Raw genomic sequence first — 27,564 nt, 5'->3', positions numbered from 1 at the left:
GAGCAGGGTAGAAAAAAAGTTTAAGATGCCCCTAATTCTGAGAGAATAGCATTTATAGGTGCTGGGGGCCACAGTTCTATGTGACACAATTTTGTACAAACTGTGGATGCTTTCAGTCACATTCCGTTGTCATTATCAACTCTAAATCACCCAGTGTCAGAAAAATTAGATTCTAGGTTTGTCAGTTCCTTGGATTCTTTTACCTCCAATGCCTGTGAAAAATCTAAAGAAACTTCTAGAAGGATCTATTCAGCAGATCAAAGGGCCATTTGGTTAGGATAGAATCTTATAAAATTTCTTAAGGACTATTATGGGTTAAAATCTTCTGAAACATCTCCAGAGGTAACATACTTAGAAGCTCTGAATTAAGAAAAAAACACATTTCTAATTTTCATGGCTCATATTTCGTATTTGAGCTTCTGGAGAGCAAGGCAGCAATTTGATTTAATTCAACGCACATTTATTGTAATTGCATTATAATATTTATTATAATTGCATTATAGCATTTACCATCACTTCAGGAGAAAGCTCAGTAATTAGAGACCTCAGCAGTCAGTCATTTTTGCCTTCCCTCAAAGTGTAGGGTATCTGTGGGCCTCTGCCCACCCAGAACACTGCACCGTAATTGTCTGTTTATCCCATGAGACTGTGTATAGACTGGAAGCCAGAGACTATGTTCCCCCATCACCCAGTGTGGTTGCTGGAATATGGTAGGCACTCAGTAATTACCTTCTGGGAAAATCTACTCCTCATTCTTTTGCTCCGTTTTAACATTTAATTGCTCATTCGTATTTCTTTCAAAGGACTAGTTAGAGAGGGACAGAAATTCTTTGTCAGTCATAAACATTTAATAATATAGCTGAAGACACTGCAGTGGGAATTATAGGGTTACAAAATATTTTTTTAAATTAGTACTTGCCCTCGTAGAGCTCACACTCTTACTGAAACGATGCATACAGTCCTAGAAAAAATACTTACAAGGCTTAATTGGGCGTCACTGAAAAATAAACATTAATGTTTAGATATATATCCACACCTTAGTTAATATAAACCAGTATCAGGAAAGCAAGCTCAACAAAACAGATGAATAAGAAAGTGGTTATTCGGATGATTCAATGACTCTTTACTGTAGAAAAATGGTTTGGCATAGGGTTTCTTTCACATTAGGAGTATCCTAATTAATTTTAACTCTAAATCACTTTATCCTTAGAAATGCATGGACTGTGTAGTATGGCATTTACTTGGAGGGTGGAGGAGGGTGGCAAGGAAGACCTTTCACATGATGAGAATGTACAGAGTGGTCAGATGTGGGTGCAGCTATTCTGGGAATGCAGTTTTGAAAAGAGTTTGAAAGGAGGCAAGGAAAAACATTTTATTTATTTAGTCATTTATTCATTGAACAAATTTTTATTTAGCGCATATCTGTCATAGAGGGAAAAGACATGGAATAGTCAAGATAGGGGAAGTAAATAAGTGTATTTGGTTCTGTACAGACACATCTTCTTCATTGACATATTCTGTTGAGGGTTGACAAAACATCCTGAAATCGAAGAGCATTGAGCCAAATAAAGAGTTGGAAGTGCTGAATAGTAGAAGGAGTATCCGCATGGATATAAGCAAGACAAGGTTTTGAATGCTGGCTCTGCTTCTTGGTTGAGCAAAGAACACACTCTAAGTCCAGTTTTCTCATCTGTAAAATGGGGATAATAATAACTACTTTATATGTTTGAGTGAGATAAAGCATTCATTCTCCAACAATAGCATCCTGTCACATAGAGATGCACAGTAAAAATTACTTCTCTCCTCCTACTCCTCATTTAATTTGTGGTGTTTCTCCCTTTATAGCAGGCTAATTGAGAGGCTTGGGAAACGGTATTTGTTAGAGTGGCCTCTAGATGGCGCTCTAACAGTGTAAGAATGGTTTGTTGGAGGGTGGTTCTGTGAGAAGAAATATGGCATAGGCTTAGTGCTGATGCCTGATTACTACATGAAATATGTCTCTGGTTCACTGTTTTATGTCCCAGCCTAACCCTGAGTGAGCTAGTAGAATTGGCAAGAATGGGGTTTTGTGAAGATACCCCATTCAGCTCCGGCAAGAGTTACATGTGTTTTGTGTAAGACCAGTTACAGAGTCAGTAAAACTGACCACTTCTTTCAGAAGTACAGTAAGGAGTGATCAGAGAAGGAAAGCACACGGGCAGGTCATCCAGGGAAAAAAGATGAGTATTTACACTGACCCTGTACTCTGCAAAGAAGCCAGCCTCATTCACCACCACTCTCCCAGGTACTGCCACCAGAATTGTGAGATTCCAGTGAGGGGGAAGGAATATTTAGAAGGATACAGAGGAAGACAATGGACAATGAGGAAAACACAACATTCCTTTCTTTGAAGGGCAGGAAGGGTGGGAGAAGTTGAGGCCCTAGATGAGCAAACACATCATCTGCATCACCACCTCTCAATTCCATGCTCATGGCAGGCATTACCAACCAACTATGTCAATTTCCCCTGTTGAGGTTGTAGATAGATGCCTCCAGAAATGTTCTTACAGCCCTCCAGGCAACCATTACAAAATCATAGGAAATGACTGATGGGATGAAACAGCCCCAGGCAAAATCAGCCACCCCATTCAAAGGTGTTTATTTCTTTTGTTTTGCTTTGGTATTTGCTTTTTTCCTGTATGGCTAGCAATGAAATCCAAAGAGCTCTCTTAGAAGGTATGTTATTCAGATTTGCTGCAGTAACAAACAACCCCATTCTCTTAGGGATTTACGATTTATTTCTCACTTACATTGCATGTTTTTAACTATAGGTCAGCTGCTGTGGCCTTGCTCTACATTTCTTCATTTCTGCATGGTAGGAACCAGGGTAAAGGAGCAGACCTGATTTGGGACATGCCATTCTTATGGCAGAGGTAAAAAGATCAAGAGGGCTGGCAGTTACATTTGTATTTATATACCTTTACATACATATTTATGCAGCAATGACAAGGAAGGGGACTGCTCGGTGAGATGCTAATAGTCGGCCAAGGTCACTAGAAGCTGTGACTGTATCTTTACCTCCTGCATCGTAACATTCTTGTCCTGTTAGGTTTTCTCTTCATGAAATATACTATATTTCCTCTTATTTGGCTGACTGATGGTTGGGATTGCTGTTTTTGGTTTTGGTAAGCCCATAAAGAGGAACAACAACAACAACATTCTGGAGGGGAGGAAACAGGACAGTTACTGAGGCCACAGCTCACACAAATACACTTTGCCTTGATAAATTCTCTTCAGCCTCAAGTCTCAGCTCTGATGACGCTTCCCTTGGATCATTCTGAGCTGGGTGACCAGCCATGTGCTTCTGTGTGCATCTTGTGCACTAAAATCGTGTAAACTCTAAATTTCTTGAGGTTAACATTTCTCAAGCGCTTGACACATGTTTGGGTATAGACTAGGTCCTGAGCAAGTGTTTATGGAATGGATGGAATGAATGAATTCTTACTGCAGATGTTTGTTCTCATACTGGAGGCCAAAGAAAGGCCTTAGATTGGACTAGACCATGAAGAAAATGGTAACAAGATTTGGAGCACCTTGTTGGGAAGTACTCTGATCAAAGGAGACATGTGTCAGGATGCAACATTTTCACCACCTTTGGCTTTTGCTTCCTTTGTCAGGAGACTGTATAGCAGTCAAGACCAGAGACTAATGGCACGTATACCTGATGCTAAGTCCTCACTCCACCTTTGATTAAAGGTAAAAAGTTGTTGGGCAAGTTGACTTAAAATTGGTAGATCTCAGTTTTCTCAACTGTAAAATGGGGAAAGTAATAATACCGTCCTCATATGGTGGCTGTGAGAAGTAAGTAGGATTTTGAGTGTTTGGGCTTTAGTAAGCGCTCAGTAATTGTTAGCTGGAATCAATATTGTTATTAATTGGCATTTTTTTTCTGACTGAATTATGAGAATAAGAAGAGACAGGACAATGAAGCAGAGTGAAGCTCAGTATCTATAAGCAGCTTTCAAAAGACCATATGATTAAAGATTGTTGATCACTCATATTTTCTTGCTCATAACCTCCCACTCCCATCAATGCATTAAGCATAGTCAATGTAAATATAATCACCACTCAAATAGGACAGGCTATTAACCACTCACTTTGCAGAAGAGTAACATAAGCATAAATGCAAAGACGCTGCAAGCAACGTGTTTGGTAAATGTTACCCTCCACACCCACTCAAATCCCAAGATTGATTATATTTTAAAAGCACTCTTGCTTCATTAATCTGATTTTTAAAAGGCAGGGAGAAGTTGATTATACATAATGCTTAGCCCAGCTTGTAAGAAACTGGCCTTTTTGTCTTTTACTTAATAAAATTCGTTTTCTTAGTGATTACACAGTAGTGGTGATATTAGATGTTCTTTGCTACAAACAGAGATGCTGAGTGCCATGTGAGGGAACAGGTAACCTGGATCTAAATGGACTACCTCCTCTCCATGAATGGACTAGTGTGTGCTAAGACATGCTGGTCCAGGGGTATCTGTTTTAGGAAGCAAGACCAATCCTATCTTGTGAGCTGGAGGTCAACAGGAATAGATGACTGTTTTCTAGGTTCGATTCCCCATCAACAAGGAATTCCAGTGTCCAACCGGATTGTAGCTACTGCCTTCTCCAAGTCTGTCTTCTTTCACATGCCAGAGTGGTAATATTGTAGCCTCACTGAAAAGGTGGCGTTTCTCCTTCAAAAGAAATGTTGTGTCCCAGGGTAGGAAATAGGAGCATGCCTTGTGGACTGAGAGACAGGGAGCATTCCTATTAGTAATAACTCTTCACATCTTCGGAGGGGCCAGAGGCGTGGGAACCTGGCTCAGATTCTGTCCTTCATTTTAGGAGAAGTGCCATTGACTTTGAAATCACAAAGACTCAGATTTTTACTTTAGCTGTTGTACATTTTAGCCATCTGATCAAGGATAAATTAAGTTGACTCCTCTGAGCTTCATTGTTAAAATTAGTAATACCTATAAGTCACCTTCTAAAGTGCTTGCAAGATATTAAGTACTTAAGATTATTTTAAAAGCAATATTAGCATTATATATAGTATAATATATATAGTATTATATATATATAAACATACATATATACATACAGATAGACAGTTCATTTTAAACCAGTGGAAACCTGAATATTATAATATTAGTAATAATAAATTACATTGAGTGCCTACTCTGATGGGTTTTGCTAAGCTCTCTTCTGTAAATATTATCTCAATTACCTTCATGAAACTTTAAGAGGTATATTCTATTATTAGACAATTTAAGAAATTGAGGAATGAAGAGTAAGTTACTAAACAACATGATGAGGTGGTATAATTTCCTGAGAATTCTGAGAATCATGTCATTTGTTTTTCTGGTATTGAGGTTATTTATCCAGCATTTCCTGTGTACTCAGGAGGAAATAGAGGTCCCCAAGAGACAGACTCTATTCACCAGATTGCCAGTCTAATTGACAGACAAAAACACATGTCCAAATAATGAGAGACCATACTTTGTAATTGGTAGTAAGAGATAAAAGCTGTTAATAATAGGGCCTCTACTACTCTTCTTTTCCTTCTTCATCTGTTCCCTCCTCCACTAGGTAATTATTTTGGGTGCTCATTCTGGCTGGATTGAGTACTAGGAGTCAACATGAAATCTGGCTTCAGATTTCCTGGGCTTGAACACTTGCTTCACCACTTATTAGCTGACTAACCTCAGGTGAGTCACTGAACCTCTCTAAGACTCAGTTTCTCATCTGTCAAATGGGGATAATATTATTCATCTCCATTATTATGAATAATAATAGTATTCATCTCAGAGTTGTTGTGAGGAATAAATAATGTATTTCAAGCACCTAGTACAGTGTCTGAAACGTGACGTGGACTTTATTGTTATTATTATACTTGTGAAAAACTACTTCCACTCCCCTGGGGATGCTGGGCATTTCACAAGGGTGAGACTCAGCGTAACTGAGAATGTCTTTTGGATCCCTTATACTTCTAAGCAGGACACTAGGGTTCTAAAAGTTCCAATGCAGGTTCTAAAAGGTCAGATCTATTAGTTAGGATGGTGTATGTATGTGCGTGCGTGCGTTCATGTGTGTTTGTGTTTGTGGAAGAGAGAGAGAGAGAGAAAGAGAGAGAGGGCTCTCTATATTATTCATTGCACTCAGCATCCCAGATGGTCCAAGCAGAGTACGTAACAGAGGCAGACAGGAATATTCATTTGAGAGTCCACGTGTCTCCTGCAGCACCCCACAGAGAGAATTTTTAGCCAGATTTGACCTCAACCATCCTGACCCATGGAAACCAGAAAGTCACCTCTCTTTGGTTTTCCCTCTAGGGACTAGCTGTCTCTTGTTCTGCTTCTCCCACCAAGATGTCAATATATTGATCTCAGCTTAGCAGTGAGGAGAAGGCTGTAAAATTGAACATGCTCAAATAAAGTGTGGGGGACAAGAAGAATAACAGTCCAATGCTATTGTATCCTTTTGGAGCTCTTCAGATGGAGCTCTAGTGAGTGGCCAAACTGTCCACGAGAGATAAAACCGTTTAAGCCATTTCTTTATATTCACACACTGTCCTGAAATTGCCAGTGCCAATTTCAAACGTTTAAACTACAATGCCTTGCATTGTCCCTCGTAATCTGACTCTCTCCTCCAGCATAGACCAGTGGTAATGGCATGCATGGGATCAGCACTTATTCCATTTAAAGAATGGATCATCTTTGGGAGCTAACCTGACATGATATGCAGGCATTGCAGAATACGGCAAAGTCTCAGAAAGAAGCCTGTGGTAGCTTGAACTTAACATGTGTCTACAGATTGATACTCTTCCCTTCAAAAGGTCGATGCTAATTCCCCTCCTCTTAAGTGCGGGTTGTATTTAGTGACCTGCTTCTAACAGAATGTGGGGGTAAGGGAGGGTGTGTGATGTTTGACGTTAGTGATATATATATATATATATATAGTATTGTGGCTTCCTCCTTGCCCTCTCTCTGGGAGAAGCCAGTCGCCATGTCACAAAGACATTCAGCTGTGGAGAGGTCCATGTAATGAGGAACTGAGGCCTCTAACCTATAGCCATGTGAGTGCACCATCTTGGAAATGGAGCCACTGGCTCCAATTTTTTTGCTTTTTCTCATCATGTGTTGAATTTATTATATCAGCATACTAAGTGACACCTACCGGTGGCCATGACTGGACATGAAGGACCAAAAATGGGTAAAAAGGAGGTGGTACCCCACTCCCTTTGAAAAAGCCCTGCCCCTTCCCCGGAAGGCCTCTTCATCCCCATCATTAGCCTCACTCCTCCTCCCTCTGTCTTTACTCTTTAAAATTAAACCACTCTCTCCAGGTGGCTGAGAAGTTGATCTGTGAACTTAGTTCCCACTTCTCCATTCTTTGGCCACTGAATAAAGCCTGTGCTGTGTTGGTCTCAGCTTTGGTTTTGTTATTGCCATTAACTCTGATATATTGGATGCAGCTGGTCTTATGGACAACAGGTGAGGCCTTCCTTATGTTTTAGGAGATAGGCATGGTATTCTTGCTCTAACAAGAATTCTTTAGGTTAAACAACATATATATTTTTGTGCCTATGTGTTTGATATATAATATTATTATGTTAATCAACCTTCATGGTCTTAAGAGAAAGGAATAAGTCAAATATTGAGATTGAGACCTAATCCTTAGCAGTCAAGAAAGATTTAGGAGAAGAGGTTGCTTTTGAGTAGGGACCTCCCTATGGGCCTCGGAAGGGACACTGTGGGTGGGGAGTAGGTGAGTAGAGATAATGAGTTCTTAGTCATATGCTGTTGATGTGGCTTCTCTGTTCTCTGAAATATCCCTGACATCATTCTCATTAGCTGGATGATGTGGACGGAAGCTTGGTCTTGAAGTGAAGAGGCTTGGCTTATAGTCCTACTTCCAAACAGATCAGTTTAAAATTATGAAGTAAATTTTTCTCCAAACACTTTTTTCCTCCACTTCTTTAATGTAGTGGAGCACTAGTGTTATAGTTGAAAGACATATTTTTGAGGAAACTGTACAAAAAAATGGATTTTCATCATGACAATAATTTAAATGCATTTTTTTGATCTTGAGGGTGATGCTTTTTTTCCAGGAAGTTACGCTACAGTTAAATTAATTCATCTTTGCAATGAGACCGGTGGATGAAAAAGTCTGTAAAGTGTAAATTGGTTTTATTAATTTACAAGATAAAGCGCTTGTTGTCTTGGGAATCAGTCCCAGAGCTCACTGTTTTCACATAATCTTATATTGTGGGTAATTATACACAGACGTTAACTTGATAAAGATAATTACAAGAATCTATCATTGCTGGGGTTCCGATATATTTGATTGTGAACTTTTAGGGACTTTGTATTAGGTGATTAACTTATACTGGGTATTTATTTGTTGCTGAGTGCCTGAAATAGTTACTGAAATTAATATAGAGCATGTTTTTACCTTTTCACGATGAATTTGTTTGATTAGCAGCATGATATTTATTCAGTTGCTGATCTTAAATACCAGATGCAAATAATCACTTGAACAACTGAGTTCAAATATTTAACAGATCGGTGCAGAAAAGATTAAGTGGAAAATTTACTTTAAAGGACAAGTGTGTGTGAAAGAGACAGAGATAGGTAGAATAAGACATGGATAGATTTTAACTATTTCAGACCCCGTGGTATGGCAGACATATAGATCACATGAGGGTGATGTTTCCAATTTTTGGAACATTTCTATTCCTTACAAGTTTTATGTAACTTTTTCTGGTATGTTAGAGAACAGCTCCCAACGCTAGCCGTGTGTAAGCATCACCAGGAGATCTCATTGCAAATGCAGATTCCTAGGCCCCTTGGGATTCTGAATTGTAGATCTGGTTTGGTTCCTGCACACCTTTATTTTTAACAAACTCCCTAGGCGATTTGATGCATAGCTTGCTTTAGGAAGCACTAAATTAGCTCAACCCTGTGGAAGTCTGCTCCTAACTAGAAACATGATATATTACTTTCCTTTAAAAGTCATAAACAGGTAAATATAAGAAAAGACACATCATTTTCTCTTTTTTTCTCCCACTTATCAGGCTCTGGTCACAAACTTCACATGTCTTCTCTGCTTATTGCCAAAGACATCTATCAACTTCAAACCCTCTTTCCCCAATTTCTTACCCAAGGAAGGAGATGTTTACCCATTTCTATTCTGGTCTTCTGGGACTGAGATTCAAATTGCTCTTGAGGCTAACCCAGCTGGTCATTAGGCATCTACCTTGCACCCTGGATTCTGATCCCACATTTTACTTCAGTTTAAATTACTTGATCTCTGGATTTTTCCTTATGTCTTAGTCCTGAGATCCTGTCCAGTTGCTTTGCCCCTCTAGGGTGGAGTTCTGCCTTGGTTTCCTTCTAGTCTCCTCCCAAGAATGTAAGTCTTGCTTCAAAACTTTGGTCCAGAGACTAGGAGTCACAAGCTGCTAGATTTCCCCATGCAGCCTGGCATGCTTTACTCCCTATTCCTGCTCGGACACAGTGTTCCACCTACCCACCTATCCAAATACCCTGTGTTGGACCTTCCTGATGTCTCCTGACCCAGGGATTGTCCCACCTGAGAGAAGATGTCTGCTTCCAAGTTCATTTTCTGTTTCTGCTTACCTGGGCCTGGTCAGGTGTTGTCCTGTGACATGACCCAGCAAGCAGAACATCTATGGATCTCTCCAGATGGTGTACGAAGATTAATAGAGAGATTTAAAACTTGTATTTTCTTTTCTGATTTCATTATCCTCTGTCATTCTTTGCTGTCATGGGACATGATTTTAAAGCTATTTACTTTTGTTCTGATCTGTAAACTAAGTCTGTTCTGCCCTTGATTTCAACAAACTGATAACAGGATTTATCCTAGAGAAGAAAGGATTCAGAGGAATCATAACTGTCTTCAAGCATTTGAGAGGTTGTCATGCAAGTGAGGGTTTAAACTCATTGCAGCTATCCCCAAAGGGTGGCCAGTTTTGGCTCGGAAGGAGGAGGTTGTTCTCCAATAAAGGGCTTCCAATAAGGAGCTGAATGACTATGGTAGATATCCCATAGAGAGGATCAAGGAGCAGAGTGGATCTCATCCAGCTTTGAGCATCATGATTTGTTGACAGGCGAGTACCCATGGGTTCAGGGAGTATTCGTTGCTCTGTGGAGTGGCATGTGGGTGTCAACCCAAGAGATTATACTGGCTGGCTCAGAAGAAGGTGGATGGGCCAGCCCAGTACAAAATAACATCATGAGCATCCTGACGATATGTCCCTTGATACAACTTAGTCTTTTGTCTATCCTGAGACAAAAGTGCTAAAGCTACTTGTTCTGCAAAGCTGGTAACAAATCTGTTCTGAAACAGTGGCATATCTTATGATTAGGCCAAGGAAGTTAAGGCTGGTAATTGATGGTGCAGGAAATATGGTTTTGGACTGACTTCCCATTAAAACTTGGAAGTTTAATTATTAAATAAGTTTTATTGAGCCTCTATTATATGCTAGACACTGGACAGAGTTGGTTCACTTTCAGGATTATCTATGAGTCTTGATGGTTCATTCTCCCAGTGTCTTAAGTAGCATACAGTTTTTCTTTAACATCTTTATTGGAGTATAATTGCTTTACAATGGTGTGTTAGTTATTGCTTTATAACAAAGTGAATCAGATATACATATACATATGTCCCCATATCTCTTCCCTCTTGTGTCTCCCTCCCCCCACCCTCCCTATCCCACCCCTCGAGGTGGTCACAAAGCACCGAGCTGATCTCCCTGTGCTATGCAGCTGCTTCCCACTAGCTATCTATTTTACGTTTGGTAGTGTATATATAGCATACAGTTTTACCAGCCAGATAATAAGCTTTGAAGTTGCTGTACTGGGCATGTCACTCTAGGAGCTGTCTAGGTTCAACTATTCTGGTGGAAGATGGAAGCTTTCGGTTCCCATACCACTTGGCCATCCCTAAAATGGCTGAGGTTTCTGAGGAAGAATCATTGACTAAGAAGGGGGTTTAAAACAATTTCAAGACTTACTCTTGGCTGTTCAGATACATGCCCAGCTCTTTGGGCTAGACTGTAGCCAAGCTTATCTTTCAGCCATGGCTGATAATAGAATGCTAGATTTTGATGCCTAGGTCTGCTCCTTAGATACGAATTTATATGTGACTATGAGTCTAAGGTCCATTAGAGCAGGGCAGACTTTTGCATTAACATCCTGTCAACATCCCATCTGAGGGTTGTCTTTTCCTCTTGTTTATGGTTTCCTTTGCTGTGCAAAAGCTTTTAAGTTTCATTAGGTCCCATTTTTTCATTTTTGTAATTATTTCCATTTGTCTAGGAGGTGGGTCAAAAAGAATCTTTCTGTGATTTATGTCAGAGTGTTCTGCCTATGTTTTCCTCTAAGAGTTTTATAATATCTGGCCTTACATTTAGGTCTTTAATCCATTTTGAGTTTATTTTTGTGTATGGTGTTAGGGAGTGTTCTAATTTCATTCTTTTACATGTAGCTGTACAGTTTGCCTAGCACCACTTATTGAAGAGGCTGCCTTTTCTCCATTGTATATTCTTGCCTCCTTTATCAAATATAAGGTGACCATATGTGCGTGGGTTTATCTCTGGGCTTTCTATCCTGTTCCATTGATCTATATTTCTGTTTTTGTGCCAGTACCATACTGTCTTGATTACTGTAGCTTTGTAGTATAGTCTGAAGTCTGGGAGCTTGATTCCTTCCATTCAGTTTCTCTTTCTCAAGATTGCTTTGGCTATTCGGGGTCTTTTGTGTTTCCATACAAATTGTGAATTTTTTTATTCTAGTTCTGTGAAAAATGCCAGTGGTAGTTTCATAGGGATTGAATTGAATCTGTAGATTGCTTTGAGTACTATAGTCATTTTCACAATGTTGATTCTTCCAATCCAAGAACATGGTATCTCTCTCCATCTATTTGTATCATCTTTAATTTCTTTCATCAGTGTCTTATAGTTTTCTGTATACAGGTCTTTTGTCTCCTTAGGTAGGTTTATTCCTAGGTATTTTATTCTTTTTGTTGCAATGGTAAATGGGAGTGTTTCCTTAATTTTTCTTTCAGATTTTTCATCATTAGTGTATAGGAATGCAAGAAGTTTCTGTGCATTAGTTTTGTATCCTGCTACTTTACCAATTTCATTGATTAGCTCTAGTAGTTTTCTGGTAGCATCTTTAGGATTCTCTATGTATAGTATCATGTCATCTGCAAACAGTGACAGCTTTACTTCTTCTTTTCCAATTTGGATTCCTTTTATTTCTTTGTCTTCTCTGATTGCTGTGGCTAAAACTTCCAAAACAATGTTGAATAATAGTGGTGAGAGTGGGCAACCTTGTCTTCTTCCTGATCTTAGTGGAAAAGGTTTCAGTTTTTCACCATTGAGGATGATGTTGGCTGTGGGTTTGTCATATATGGCCTCTATTATGTTGAGGTAAGTTCCCTCTATGCCTACTTTCTGGAGGGTTTTTTTATCATAAATGGGTGTTGAATTTGGTTGAATGCTTTTGCTGCATCTATTGAGATGAACGTCTGGTTTTTATTCTTCAAATTGTTAATATGGTGTATCACATTGATTGATTTGCATATATTGAAGATTCCTTGCATTCCTGGGATAAACCCCATTTGATTTTAGTGTATGAATACTTTTAATGTGTTGTTGGATTCTATTTGCTAGTATTCTGTTGAGAATTTTTGCATCTATGTTCATCAGTGATATTGGCCTGTAGTTTTCTTTCTTTGTCTGGTTTTGGTATCAGGGTGATGGTGGCTTTGTAGAATGAGTTTGGAGGTGTTCCTCCCTCTGCTATCTTTTGGAAGAGTTTGAGAAGGATAGGTGTTAGTTCTTCTCTAAATTTTTGATAGAATTTGCCTGTGAAGCCATCTGGTCCTGGGCTTTTGTTTGCTGGTAGATTTTTAATCACAGTCTCATTTTTAGTGCTTGTGATCGGTATGTTCATATTTTCTATTTCTTCCTGGTTCAGTCTTGGAAGGCTGTGCTTTTCTATTAATTTGTCCATTTCTTCCAGGTTGTCAATTTTATTGGCATAGAGTTGCTTGTAGTAATCTCTCATGATCCTTTGTATTTCTGCAGTGTCAGTAGTTACTACTCCTTTTTTGTTTCTAATTCTATTGATTTGAGTCTTCTCCCTTTCTTTCTTGATGTAGTCTGGCTAATGGTTTATCAATTTTATTTATCTTCTCAAAGCACCAGCTTTTAGTTTTGTTGATCTTTGCTATTGTTTCCTTCATTTCTTTTTCATTTATTTCTGATCTGATCTTTATGATTTCTTTCCTCCTGCTAACTTTGGGGTTTTTTTGTTTTTCTTTCTCTAATTGCTTTAGGTGTAAGCTTAGGTTGTTTATTTGAAATGTTTCTTGTTTCTTAAGGTAGGATTGTATTGCGATAAACTTCCCTCTTAGAACTGCTTTTGCTGCATCCCATAGGTTTTGGGTCATCGTGTTTTCATTGTCATTTGTTTCTGGGTATTTTTGGATTCCCTTTTTGATTTCTTCAGTGATCTCTTGATTATTAAATAGTGTATTGTTTATCCTCCATGTGTTTGTATTTTTTACAGATTTTTTCCTGTAATTGATATCTAGTCTCATAGCGTTGTGGTCGGAAAAGATACTTGATACGATTTCAGTTTTCTTAAATTTACCAAGCCTTGATTTGTGACCCAAGATATGATCCTCCTGGAGAATGTTCCATGAGCACTTGAGAAGAATGTGTATTTTGTTGTTGTTCAAACAAATGTCCTATAAATATCAATTAAGTCCTTTTTGTTTAATGTATCATTTAAAGCTTGTGTTTCCTTATTTATTTTCATTTTGGCTGATCTGTCTATTGGTGAAAGTGGGGTCTTAAAGTCCCTTTGTATGATTGTGTTACTGTCGATTTCCCCTTTTATGGCTGTTAACATTTGCCTTATGTACTGAGGTGCTCCTATGTTGGGTGCATAAATATTTACAATTGTTATATCTTCTTCCTTGATTGATTCCTTAATCATTATGTAGTGTCCTTCTTTGTCTCTTATAATAGTCTTTGTTTTAAAGTCTATTTTGTCTGATATGAGAATTGCTACTCCAGCTTTCTTTTGATTCCCATTTACATGGAATATCTTTTTCCATCCCCTCACTTTCAGTCTGTATGTGTCCCTAGGTCTGAAGTGGGTCTCTTGTTGACAGTATATATACAGGTCTTGTTTTTGTATCCATTCAGCCAGTCTATGTCTTTTGGTTGGAGCATTTAATCCATTTACTTCTAAGGTAATTATCGATATGTATGTTACTATTACCATTTTCTTAATTGTTTGGGGTTTGTTATTGTATGTCTTTTCCTTCTCTTGTGTTTCCTGCCTAGAGAGGTTCCTTTAGCATTTGTTGTAAAGCTGGTTTGGTGGTGCAGAATTCTCTTCACTTTTGCTTGTCTGTAAAGTTTGTAATTTCTCCGTCAAATGTGAATGAGATCCTTGCTGGGTATAGTCATCTTGGTTGTAGGTTTTTCCCTTTCATCACTTTAAATATGTCCTGTCACTCCCTTCTGGCTTGCAGAGTTTCTGCTGAAAGATCAGCTGCTAACCTTATGGGGATTCCCTTGTATGTTATTTGCTGCTTTTCCCTTGCTGCTTTTAATATTTTTTCTTTGTATTTGATATTTGATAGTTTGATTAATATGTGTCTTGGTGTGTTTCTCCTTGGATTTATCCTGTGTGGGACTCTCTGCACTTCCTGGACTTGTTTAACTATTTCCTTTCCTGTATTAGGGAAATTTTCAACTATAATCTCTTCAAATAATTTCTCAGTCCCTTTCTTTTCCTCTTCTTCTTCTGGGACCCCTATAATTCGAATGTTGGTGTGTTTAGTGTTGTCCCAGAGGTCTCTGAGACTGTCCTCAATTCTTTTCATTCTTTTTTCTTTATTCTGCTCTGCAGTAGTTATTTCCACTATTTTATCTTCCAGGTCACTTATCTGTTTTCTGCCACAGTTATTCTGCTATTGATTCCTTCTAGAGAATTTTTAATTTCATCTATTGTTTTGTTCATCATTGTTTGTTTACTCTTTAGTTCTTCTAAGTCCTTGTTAAAAGTTTCTTTTATTTTCTCCATTCTATTTCCAAGATTTTGGATCATCTTTACTATCATTATTCTGAATTCTTTTTCAGGTAGACTGCCTATTTCCTCTTCATTTGTTAGGTCTGGTGGGTTTTTACTTTGCTCCTTCATCTGCTGTGTGTTTCTCTGTCTTCTCATTTTACTTAACTTACTGTGTTTGGGGTCTCCTTTTTGCAGGCTGCAGGTTCGTAGTTCCTGTTGTTTCTGGTGTCTGCCCCCAGTGGCTAAGGTTGGTTCAGTGGGTTGTGTAGGCTTCCTGGTGAAGGGGACTAGTGCCTGTGTTCTGGTGGATGAGGCTGGATCTTGTCTTTCTGGTGGGCAAGTCCACATCCAGTGGTGTGTGTTGGGGTGTCTGTGAACTTATTATGATTTTAGGCAGCCTCTCTGCTAATGAGTGTGTTTGTGTTCCTGTCTTGCTAGTTGTTTAGCATAGGGTGTCCAGCACTGTAGCTTGCTGGTCGTTGTAGTGGAGCTGGGTCTTGACATTGAGATGGAGATCTCTGGGAGATTTTCGCTGTTTGATATTACATGGAGCCGGGAAGACTCTGGTGGACCAATGTCCTGTACTCAGCTCTCCCACCTCAGAGGCACAGGCCTGATTCCTGGCTGGAGCACCAAGACCCTGTCATCCACACAGCTAAGAATAAAAGGGAGAAAGAAAGAAGGAAAGAAGGAAAGAAAGAGAGAAAGAGAGAGAGAGAGGGAGGGAGGGAGGGAGGAAGAAAGGAAGAAAGAATGAAAGAAAGAAGAAAGAAAGAAAGGAAGGAAGCAAGGAAGAAAAAAAATAAAATTAATAAAAAGTTATTAAAATAAGAAATAATTATTAAAATTTAAAAAAAATTTAAAAAGTATTGAAAGAAAAAGAGAGAAAGAAGAGAGCAGCCAAACCAAAAAAACAAATCCAGCAATGATAACAAGTGCTAAAAAGTATGCTAAAAAAAAAAAGGGAAAAAAAATATATATATCGTTGTTCCCAAAGTCCACCGCCTCAATTTTGAGATGATTCGTTTTCTATTCAGATATTCCACAGATGCAGGGTACATCAAGTTGATTGTGGAGATTTAATCCGCTGCTCCTGAACCTGCTGGGAGAAATTTCCCTTACTCTTCTTTGTTCGCACAGCTCCCGGGGTTCAGCTTTGGATTTGGCCCCGCATCTGCGTGTAGGTTGCCAGAGGGCATCTGTTCTTCGCTCACACAGGACGGGGTTAAAGGAGCAGCTGCTTCGGGGGCTCTGGCTCACTCAGGCCGGGGGAAGGGAGGGGTACGGATGTGGGGTGAGCCTGCGGCGGCAGAGGCCAGCGTGACGTTGCACCAGCCTGAGGCGCACCATGCGTTCTCCCGGGGAAGTTGTCCCTGGATCACGGGAGCCTGGCCGTGGCTGGCTGCATGGGCTCCCTGGAGGGGAGGTGTGGAGAGTGACCTGTGCTTGAACACAGGCTTCTTGGTGGCTGCAGCAGCAGCCATAGCGTCTCATGCCCGTCTCTGGGGTCCGCGCTGATAACCGCGGCTTGTGCCCGTCTCTGGAGTTCGTTTAGGCAGCGCTCTGAATCCCCTCTCCTTGCGCACCAGGAAACAAAGAGGCAAGAACAAGTCTCTTGCTTGTTCGGCAGCTCCAGACCTTTTCCCGGATTCCCTCCCAGCCAGCTGTGGTGTGCTAACCCTTTCAGGCTGTGTTCACGCAGCCATCCCCAGTCCTCTCCCTGGGATCTGACCGAAGCCGGAGCCTCAGCTCCCAGCCCTGCCCGCCCCGGCGGGTGAGCAGACAAGCTTCTCGGGCTGGTGAGTGCTGCTCGGCAACGATCCTCTGTGCGGGAGTCTCTCCACTTTGCCCTCCGCACCCCTGTGGCTGCGCTCTCCTCTGCGGCTCCAAAGCTTCCCCCCTCCGCCACCTGCAGTCTCCGCCCGCAAAGGGGCTTCCCAGTGTGTGGAAACCTTTCCTCCTTCACAGCTCCCTCCCACTGGTGCAGGTCCCATCCCTATTCTTTTGTCTCTGTTTTTTCTTTTTTCTTTTGCCTTACCCAGGTACGTGAGGAGTTTCTTGACTTTTGGGAGGTCTGAAGTCTTCTGCCAGCATTCAGTAGGTGTTCTGCAGGAGTTGTTCAACACGTAGATGTATTTCTGATGTATTTGTGAGGAGGAAGGTGATCTCCACCTCTTACTCTTCTGCCATCTTGAATCTCCCCTCAGAAGCTGAGTTCTTGAATGAAGTCTTCATGCTAAAGAGAAAAAATTCAAATCATTCTTCTAAATTAATTAGATCCATCAAATTTCATAGAACTTGGATTTTCTATGTTGATGCGGATATTCACAAAACCCTTTAAACACGTACCCCTGTTTTCATCTGTTTGTCCTTTGTTCTTTTTGGGTCTGTGGGGGCTGGTGGTAAAGTAGGTGTGGAGAAGACACACCTTCTTGGCTTGCCATAAATGAAGGTCAACAGTCTTATTTCTTCTCAAAGGAATATAGGCATTCAGAAGTGTGTTACTACTTGAGCAAATGTAAGCAGAGGCTCTCAGTTCATAGGGCCCATTTTTCTTGGGGATAATTATGTAAATAACTGGAACTTAAACATATTTCAATTGTTATTACTTGAACATGCATACTTGAGTAGGGTTTTTCATGACTGAGAAAAGAAATCTGAGGCCTGTGCATTTGCAGCATTCAGTAACATAAATGCTCATTTCTGAACCGTGATTGTATGTTGTTTCACAGCTCTTGCTGATACATGCTCAATTCCTGTCATGGCCTGGATGGTGTGCTTTGGGCTGATTACATTTCTACAAACTATGCAGATTCTAGGCATGGCCAATGTATAACAATGAGGCATATATATATATAGTGTGTGTGTGTGTGTGTTAGCTAGATGTAAACTTCCATCAGATATTTGACTAAAATACAATATTTTTCTAAATGTTTAAAGCCGTATTTGCCAGTTTAGATTCAAATTTGCTAATGTAAAGAGACAATTTTCCAAGCAAACAGGTGTGCACTTTTCTCTTTTGACTGAAAGTGGACATGTCCAGGGAGCACTGATTTTGTTGCAAGCAGTGATATAATAGAGAAGGAACCACAGAAATTAGGGCAGAGGGGAGTGTGATTGGCATTTTGATGAGGACTAAAATCCACACAGAGATCGGAATTTCTCTCTTCTGGCAGAAAAATCAAAGAAACAAAACCAAAAGCAAAGAGCTGGCAACATGCAGAGGATAGATAGTTAGGTAAGCAGATGATAGATAGATAGATAGATAGATAGATAGATAGATAGATGATAGATAGATAGATAGATAGATAGAGAGATAGAGAGAGAGAGAGATAGAAAGATAGACAGATAGATAGCCACAAAGGTATTGTAATTTCCCACTATTTTCTATTCCATTAAGACTATTAGAGGTGAGTAGCATATTTCAGAATAGCAGGGAGCCAGGAAAGAGCTATGATAAACCCTAGGTATAGGAATTACTTAAAATGTCTGAAATCCTTTACCCTACCCCCTCCCCACTGTCTTTAAGAAAAAGTCCAAAGTCCCTCAAGCGGCTGTAAGTCCTGAGATGATCCAGTCCCTACCTACTCTTTAGCCTCATTTGTGACGTTCTTTAAAAAATTGTTCTGCTTCTGTCAAACTGACATTCTTTCAGTTCCTTGCATGGCCATATCCTCCATGGAATCTGAGTATTCACACAACCTAATATTTCTGATTTTTGACCCTGTTCTCTCCTCCCACGCTTATACTTTCACATAGTAAAATGCTATTTGTCTTTCCGGTTTCAGCTCAAGAGTCACTTTCTCAAGGAGGCCTTCCCTGATCTTCCATCTCCCTGATGAGTCGAGGCCTCCCCACTATGTGTTCCTATAGCAATCTAAACTTCTCCTTCACAGCACTCATCACTGTTGAAACCACCTGTTTAAAGTCTGTCTTTTCTATTATACTGTGAGCTCCATGTGTTCATTGCAATATCCAAGAAACTCACCTGGTTTGTGACCACATTTTTGAATGTATCAAGACGTGAAGCCAAGTAGAGAGGCTCCAGGGAAAGTGAACACTTGTATGTAAAATGTGAGGAATAATACATACTTACAGGGTGTTGTTGAAATAAGTCACGTAAAACATCTCCTGAAGTTTCTGGTAAATGGACTAGTCAATTTGTAACATTAAGTAGCTTTGAGTTGTTTTTACTGGAATTAAATAGCATAGAAATAATAAACACTTATATATCTCTACCTGGATGTGTCAGAAGTCCTTAAACTCAGCATATTAAAATCAAACTTAAGATCTTTTTCCCCAAGCTTGTACTAATCTGCTATCATCAGCCTCAGTGGATGCAAGCACCATGTCCAGCCTGGATAGCCATCCTCAACACCTCTGTCTTCCTCCCCAGTAGCCAGTCCTCAATAAGACCTGATGACTATTTCTTCAGTCCAACCATTCCTCTCCATCTCCAGGTCTTCCTTCCTAGTCCACCTACCGTCACTCATTCCTGGACAGTACAGTATCTTCATAAGTGGTCTTCTTGTTCCATGCATGCCTTCTCTCTAAGTCAGTTGTCTCATTGTAGCTATAGTGATCTTTTAAAAACTTATGTCTAACCATGTCACACACGTGCAGCTTTATATTTTTCAGTTTCCAACAGAATAACAATGTTAACAAGTAACATGTTATATAGCACCTTATGGTAGTCATTATGTACCAGACACTGTACTAAGCGCTTTGTGTATTTCAACTCATTTAATCCCCACAATAAGTTGGGTTCTTATATGGATTTGGTCCATTGTAGAGAAACAAGAGCAGAGGGGTTGAGCAGAGCAGGCCACATATACTTATCACTCTTCAGTCTTTTTCTAATTGGGAGAGGCAATGCAGAGACTCAGTGTAGAGCTAACAAAGAGTATTGACTCAGGAAACTGACTGCCTGGCTTCAAGACTGTTCCCTTATGAACTAAATGGGGATAACAATAGCACCTCCTTTATAAGGTTGTTGTATCAAATGAATAAATATGAGTAATTACCTAACACAGTAATAAAATTTAATAAAAGTTATTGATATTGCTTTAGGATATACAGCCGTCCCTCGGCATCCACAGGGATTGGTTCCAGGACACCCTTGGAAACTAAAATCCGTGAATACTCAAGTCCCTTATATAAAAAGTTGTAGTATTTGCATATAACCTATGCCCATCCTCCCGTATACTTTAAATCATCTCTAGATTACTTATAATACCAATGTAAATGCTATGTAGATTGTTGTAAATACAATGTAAATGCTGTATAAATAGTTGCTGGCACACAGAAAGTTCAAGTTTTGAATGTGGGAAATTTTTGGAATTTTTTTCCAAACATTTTCAGTGCATGATTGGTTGAATCACTGATATGGAACCCATGGATATGGCCTAAATATATATATATATATATATATATATATATATATATATATAAATCTTGTTAAAACAGCATGAAGGACCTTGAAAATAAAGGGCCTGTCTACCCTTTCAACCTCATCTTTTGTGGCTTTTCCACATTCTCTTTACTCATTCTTTTCTGGTCTTCTTGCTGTCTCTCAGAGAATCATGCCCCTTGCCATAAGAAACAAGTTCCCTAATATTCTCTAACAATCCCTACCTTTCCTATTTAACTCTTTATTTTTTTAATTTTTTTTAATTTATTTATCTTTGGCTGCGTTGGGTCTTTGTTGCTGCATGCATGCTTTCTCTAGTTGCAGCGAGCAGGGGCTACTCTTCGTTGAGGTGCTCAGGCTTCTCACTATGGTGGCTTCTCTTGTTGCAGAGCATGGGCTCTAGGCATGCGGGCTCAGTAGTTGTGGCTTGCAGGCTCTAGAGCGCAGGCTCAGTAGTTGTGGCGCACGGGCCCAGTTGCTCCACGGCATGTGGGATCTTCCCGGACCAGGGATCGAACCCGTGTCCCCCACATTGGCAGGTGGATTCTTAACCACTGTGTCACAAGGGAAGCCCCCTCCTATTTAACTCTTAAGTATGTTTCACTTCTCAGCTCAGATGTCACTTACACTTGGAAGTCACTTACCAACCACAGGCTAGTTTAGATCTCACTGCTCTATATTCTCAGTTTACCCTGCAACTTACCTATGATTTGCTCATCACAATTGCAATTTTGTATTTATTTGTGTGATTTCCTAATTGTCAAACTTTCTCATTATAAGATTCACAGAAGCAGGCACCAAGTCTTGTTATATTCACCATTGTCCAGTGAGCCTGATACATATTTGTGTTCATGAATGAATACACATATGTCTCCACTATCTGGTACTTGTGATAGAAGGGGTACATTTCTGGTTTAAAAACAAACTTCACTCAAATTTCTTCAGTGTGGTTGTTGAAGATGTTAAATTCATGGAGGCAGATATAGGCTCTTCTTGTGAACCTCCAGGTAACTGAAACCAAAGATGCTGTTGGTTTTGTATTCATAGCTGAGGGTAAAAATCAAAGGCTGACTTTTTAAAGTGAACTTAACTTTGGAGCTGAATATGGATTTTAGTTGTATTGTAAATCTCTCATCAAGATCTAGGAAAGATACTCCTTAATCTTGGATATTTTTCCCCATAAATCACTCTTGAGAAATTATTTAGCTAAATCATGAAGCAGAATTTTATCTGTCCTAGTAGAAGTTACCAATAAAGCAGTTCATCTCATAAGGAATAAAAGTTCTGGTGAAAGGATTAGAGAAGAAATGTTAGCACAAACAGAACAAAGGGGTTTTCATTTGTACTAGGCAATCATAAAGGGAGTCTAAATCCTGATGAATCTTTTGCTTTCTTTGGAAGCAACTGGTCTGTTAGGCATTTAATACTCCAGTCCCATGTGGTAGAAGCTGTAACAGTTTTCTACACAACCAACATGTTTCTTATGCAGGTGTGAACAGATGAAATTGTGCATCTGCACAGATGAGATGAAAAAATAAACCATTGAAAATCTGAGCTAAAAATGGCCATATCCATTTGGCATAAGCAAACATAATACCATGGGAAATGACACAGGATATTAAGTTCAGCAGTTTCCCTCCAGTCTGGGACTCATGTCTTTGCTTCTTTGAGGTAGTGTGGTGGTTATTCTTGGGGATGTATGAAAGGCTTTTTTCCTAAAGCTTCTCTATTATTTCCTCTACATAATAAAATCCCTGGTCCTACAGAGAATGTAGATGAAGGATTAGGAAGAGGAATATTTAATGAAAAGATATCTTCAAATGTAGATGTAAATATAAGCCCTCGCATTTTCTGAGGCAGCTCATGTCCTTTGCACCGGCCCCAATATTAATTGAGTTCATTATTATGATTGGACAATAGCTTTCCACTAATGCACCTTGTCAATCACCATTTGAGATAAAGAAGTTTAATGTCTTTTGTCATAAAAAGCAACATGTTAAATGAGTTCCTTGGAAGAAGGAGTAGTAGTAGATTTTAAAGAACACTTATTAATTTATAAAAATTGACACCAACAGCGTTAGAGATACATGGGAGATGGAAAGAAATAAAAGACCAAACAAAGTTAATGATAACTTAAGAATTGTTTTCTATTAATCATTTTTTTTAATAAGGAAAAATACCATGTATATATTTGTTTGAGTAAGCCATATACAGTCATTTGTGATTACAGGAATTATATGGACTGTTTCCAAATATTTATGCCAGAAATTACAAATCAGATAAAGCTTATTACACCCTTCATGGGGCTTGAAACAATACTATGAAAATAGTCACCCACACCTGAGTTCACATCAAAATGCATTTTTTTCTAGGATTGCACTGCCACTCCACCCTAGTTTGGTTGGGTGCCTTTCAATTCCATGCTCACAGCAGAATATCCTTTATGCATATTGCCTTCGATGAGACTTTTACTATTCCAGCGCTCATGTTCTGGGTTCCCAGCCATGTCTGCAGGGTGAACTTCTCTACCTCCAGAAAAGTTAGAGATGGAAGTCTTTCTTCTGCAGTCACATGTTACGTATTCACATGTTCTTTGGGTTCTTTTGTACAATCACGTATATTTTCTTTCAGTCTTGAGTACAGTTGGCCCTTTTATCTTTAAAATACTCATTCTAATACAAGTAGTAAAGTTTAGTTTGTCCTGTATCTCTGTTATAAATTATAGCCTGGAAAACCAGTACAGCCCACACAAAACACCATCCAACTGTCGTGTAGACCTTTGGTTGTTGTTTCTCTTATTATGGTTTCTCCTTTTTTTTTTTTTTTTTTTAGAATAAGTCTAAATTCCTTACTATGATTTACAAGGCCCTAAAGGATCTGGCCCTGGCATCTTCCCTAATATATTTCCTGTCTCTCTCCTCCTTTCCTGCGGAACTCCAGTCTTCTTTCATTTTTCAAATAGATCTCCTTTTTCCTGCCTCAGATCTCTTTCTTCCTTTGCTTGGAACATGATTACCTCCAACCTTCACATGTGAGTCTCCTAGATAAAAATTAATATTCTCAAGGATGCTTTTCCTGATCATCCTGCATATAGTAGATTCATTCTTTTATAGTACTTAATATGACAATATATAATTAATTCATTTGTTTATTCATTTTTTGGTTTGAATCTCCTAGTGAAATACAAATTCCCTAAAGGCAGTGTCTGTACATGCTTGACCACCACAGACAAGATCCCAGCATCTATAGTGTCTTGCATTCGTAGTTGTTTGATAAGTACTTTTGTGAACTTGGGAATGTTAGGAATAACTTCTTAGCTAAGATAAAGTATTCTTCATTTGAAGAAAATTCTTTTAAGCAAAAATGAAATTTACAAAACTGATAAAGTGCATTATGATATCAACATCTCCATCTAAGAAAGGAGTATATGACATGTACTGCATAGTGACATCTGCCTGTAAAGTCCAACTTTGTGTTTTAATTGTACTATATCTCATAAACAATTACAGCATAGGCGGAGAGCAACTCATCCTGGGAACTAGGGACAAAGTGATACCAAACTTAGCTCTTAGCATGGGCTGTAAGTCCCTCAAGTGAGGCACGAACTCAAAGCTTGGAAAGTGCGATAAGATATGACATTTTGTTTTAGTGTCTGTCTGCTACATCCTCAGTCCTGGCATGATGCTGGCACGTTATAGGCGCCCAAAGATAAATGAATCCATGCAACATCTCACAACTTGGTAACCTTTATTTATAATTAAGCTATTTTTATTATTGAAGTTAGTCATCTTTTTCTTGCTAAAACAACATATTGCTGATTTTATATCAAAAGTCTGTAGGGAAACACGATTCACTTTACAGCCAGTTTTGCTGAAATGTATTGGCCCTGCAAAGCAAGAGATATTTACACTTTGAAATATTCATTGTCATTTACGCTTCACAAACACAGTAGTTTTCCTTAGCTGTTTCTTGGCTTAACCAGTCCCCAAAGTTGAATAAATGAAAGGAATGGAATGTGTATGAGCATTAAACTACAAGCAAGGTGACTTTTACTCTGTTCTCCTGCAATTATTAGTGAACCACTGTTTTGTCTAGATAATTATTTTCCTCATGAATTATTATTGGATTATGAAGTAAAGTAATTCCATGAAAAAGAAAAATGTTCCCAGTTTAAAGTCTTCCCAAACTCTTAAGTAAAAATGCTGTTACAACATTATTTCACCTGTTAAATTTCTGAAATTAAAAACAGAAAAGTAATACAAAGTAATGGTAAGGCTGCTATAGATATGGTATTCTAAAATATTGCTAGTGGGAAGGAAAATTTGTATAACAATTTTGAAAGCAATTTAACTATATGTACCTTAAAATTGTTACTGTGTTAGGAGCTAGTAATACCCCTTCTAGGAGTTAATAAATACAGATAGAGTTGTATTTCTAAAGGTTTATATACAAAAACGCTCATCAAAGCATTAGTAAGGATAACAAAGAGGAAACAATATGTTGTCTAAATATTAGGGATACAGCAGTATAAATAATGACATATGCCTATGATTTAATTCTGAACTGCCATTCAAATGAAAGTTTATACTTAGAAAGACTATTTAAGGATATAGGGGAAATGCTCAGTTGGTAAAGTTAAGTGAAAAAGGTAGGAAATTAAGAGTAAATAGAAGAGGTAAAAATCTCTCTTTTGTGGAATCTAGCCTGTAGATTTGTTTAGTTTAGCTTGCATGGTGTTAATTGTTTTAACTAGTTGCCAACATTTAAAAAACCAGGATATACCTCTTTAAAACAACCTTACTTTCAGGTCCTCCCTAAAATCCTGGAGATTTGGCACATTCAGGTCACACCCACCTGGAAGCATCAGTGGTCTGGAGATGAGGAGGCTCAGCTCCCTGAAACCTGGCCTGTGCTTTCTGGTTGGTCACAATCCCCAGTATGCCTAACCGTTGCCCCTCACCTGTTGCCTTACTCACTTGTGAGCTCTTGCCTCTTATGCATCATGTTCAGTTTTGCAAAATATGTATGCATATGCACGAAATGTTTCCAAAACTTCTCTCAGGGTGGTAGGATAATAGGTGAGTTCCATTTTCTTCTTTATAGTTTTTGTATTTTCCAAATTGTATAACAAAAACATGTATTGTTTTTCTGATTAGAAAACAATGACTTATTTTTTAATTTTCATTTTAAAAAATTCAAATATAGTTGATTGAGAATATTATATTAGTTTCAGATGCACAGCATTGTGATTCAGTATTTTTACAGATTATACTCCGTTAAAAGTTATTACAAGATAATGGCTATAATTTCCTGTGTTATAGAATATATCTTTATTGCTTATCTGTTTTATACATAGTTTATATCTTTTGATCCCACAACTGTAATTTGTCCTTCTACCCTTTCCTCTCACCTTTGGTAACCACTTGTTTGTTTTCTGTATCTGTGAGTCTGTTTCCATTTTGCATATATATTCATTTGTATTATATTTAGATTCCACATATAAGTGATATCACATAGTATTTGTCTTTCTCTTGTGTGATTTATTTCACTAAGCATAATATTCTCTAGGTCCATACATGTTGGAGCAAATGGCAAAATTTCATGATTTTTTTATGGCTGAGTAATATTCCATTGTATATATGTACCGCTTCTTCTTTATCGATTAGCCTGTTGATGGACACTTAGGCTGCTTCAATGTCTTGGCTATTGTAAATAGTGTTGCTATGAGCACTGGGGTGGACATATCTTTTCGAATTAGTGTTATGTGTTTTTTTTTTTTTTTTCTGGATATATACCCAAGGGTGGAATTGCTGGATCATATGGCGGTTATATTTTTAGTTTTCTGAGGAACCTCCATACTGTTTTTCATAGTGGCTCTACCGATTTACATTCCCATTAACAGTGTACAAGGGTTCCCTTTTTCCCACAACCTTGCCAACATTTGTTCGTTTTGATCATAGCCATATTCTATCAGATATTAGGAGATATCTCATTGTTGTTTTGATTTGTATTTCTCTGATGATTAGCGATGTAGAGCATTCTTTCATGTGCCTGTTAGCCATCTGCACGTCTTCTTTGGAAAAATGTCTATTTAGGTCTTCTGTCCATTTTTTGTTTGGGTTGGTTTTTTTTTTTTTTAATGTTGAGTTGTATAAGCTTTTTTTATATTTTGGATATTAGGCCCTTGTTGGTCATATCATTTGCAAATATTTTCTCCCATTCTGTTGGTTGTCTTTTCATTTTGTTGATAATTTCCTTTGCTGTTCAAAAGCTTTTAAGTTTTATTAGGTCCCATTTGTTTATTTTTGCCTTTATTTCGTTTGCCTTAGGAGACAGATACAGAAAAATATTGCAACAATTTACATTAAAGAATGTTCTATGTTTTCTTCAAGGAGTTTTATGGCTTCAGGTCTTACATTTAGGTCTTTAATCCATTTTGAGTTTATTTTTGTGCTAAGTGTGAGGAAATGTTCTAATCTAATTCTTTTACATGTAGCTGTCCAGTTTTCCCAGCACCACTTATTGTAGAGTCTCTCTTTCTTCATTGTATGTTCTTGCCTCCTTTGCAATAGGTTAATTGACCATAAGTATGTGGGTTTATTTCTGGGCTCTCTTTTCCACTCCACTGGTCTATGTCTCTTTTTGTACAAGTACCATGCTTTTTAAATTAGCTGTAATATAGTGTGAAGTCTGGGAGTGTGATACCTCTAGCTCCCTTCTTTTTTCTGAAGGTTGCATTGGCATTTTGGGGTCTTTTGTGGTTAAATATAAATTTAAGGATTATGTGTTCTAATTCTATGAAAAATAACATGGATATTTTGATAAGGATTACATTAAAACTATAGACTGCTTTAGGTAGTATAGCCATTTTAACAATATTATTTCTTCCAATCCAAGAATATGCCAAGAGTATGGGGTATCTTTCCATTTCTTTGTATCATCTTCAAATTCCTGCATCACTGTTTTGTAGTTTTTAGAGTATAGGACTTTCACCTCCTTGGATAAGTTTAT

At 38.5% G+C, this 27,564-nt stretch overlaps 1 long non-coding RNA gene across 1 annotated transcript in view; it reads left to right on the top strand.

The window, feature by feature from the left end:
• Positions 1–27,564, top strand: part of LOC132362604 (uncharacterized) — a 129,302-nt gene that overhangs the window by 4,159 nt on the left and 97,579 nt on the right. The window lies entirely within an intron of this gene.

The sequence above is a fragment of the Balaenoptera ricei genome, chromosome 3 (genome assembly GCF_028023285.1).
Source record: "Balaenoptera ricei isolate mBalRic1 chromosome 3, mBalRic1.hap2, whole genome shotgun sequence".
NCBI classification, from domain to species: Eukaryota; Metazoa; Chordata; class Mammalia; order Artiodactyla; family Balaenopteridae; genus Balaenoptera; species Balaenoptera ricei.
Note: the sequence above shows the minus strand (reverse complement) of the source record. Positions and strands in the feature narration are given on the sequence as shown.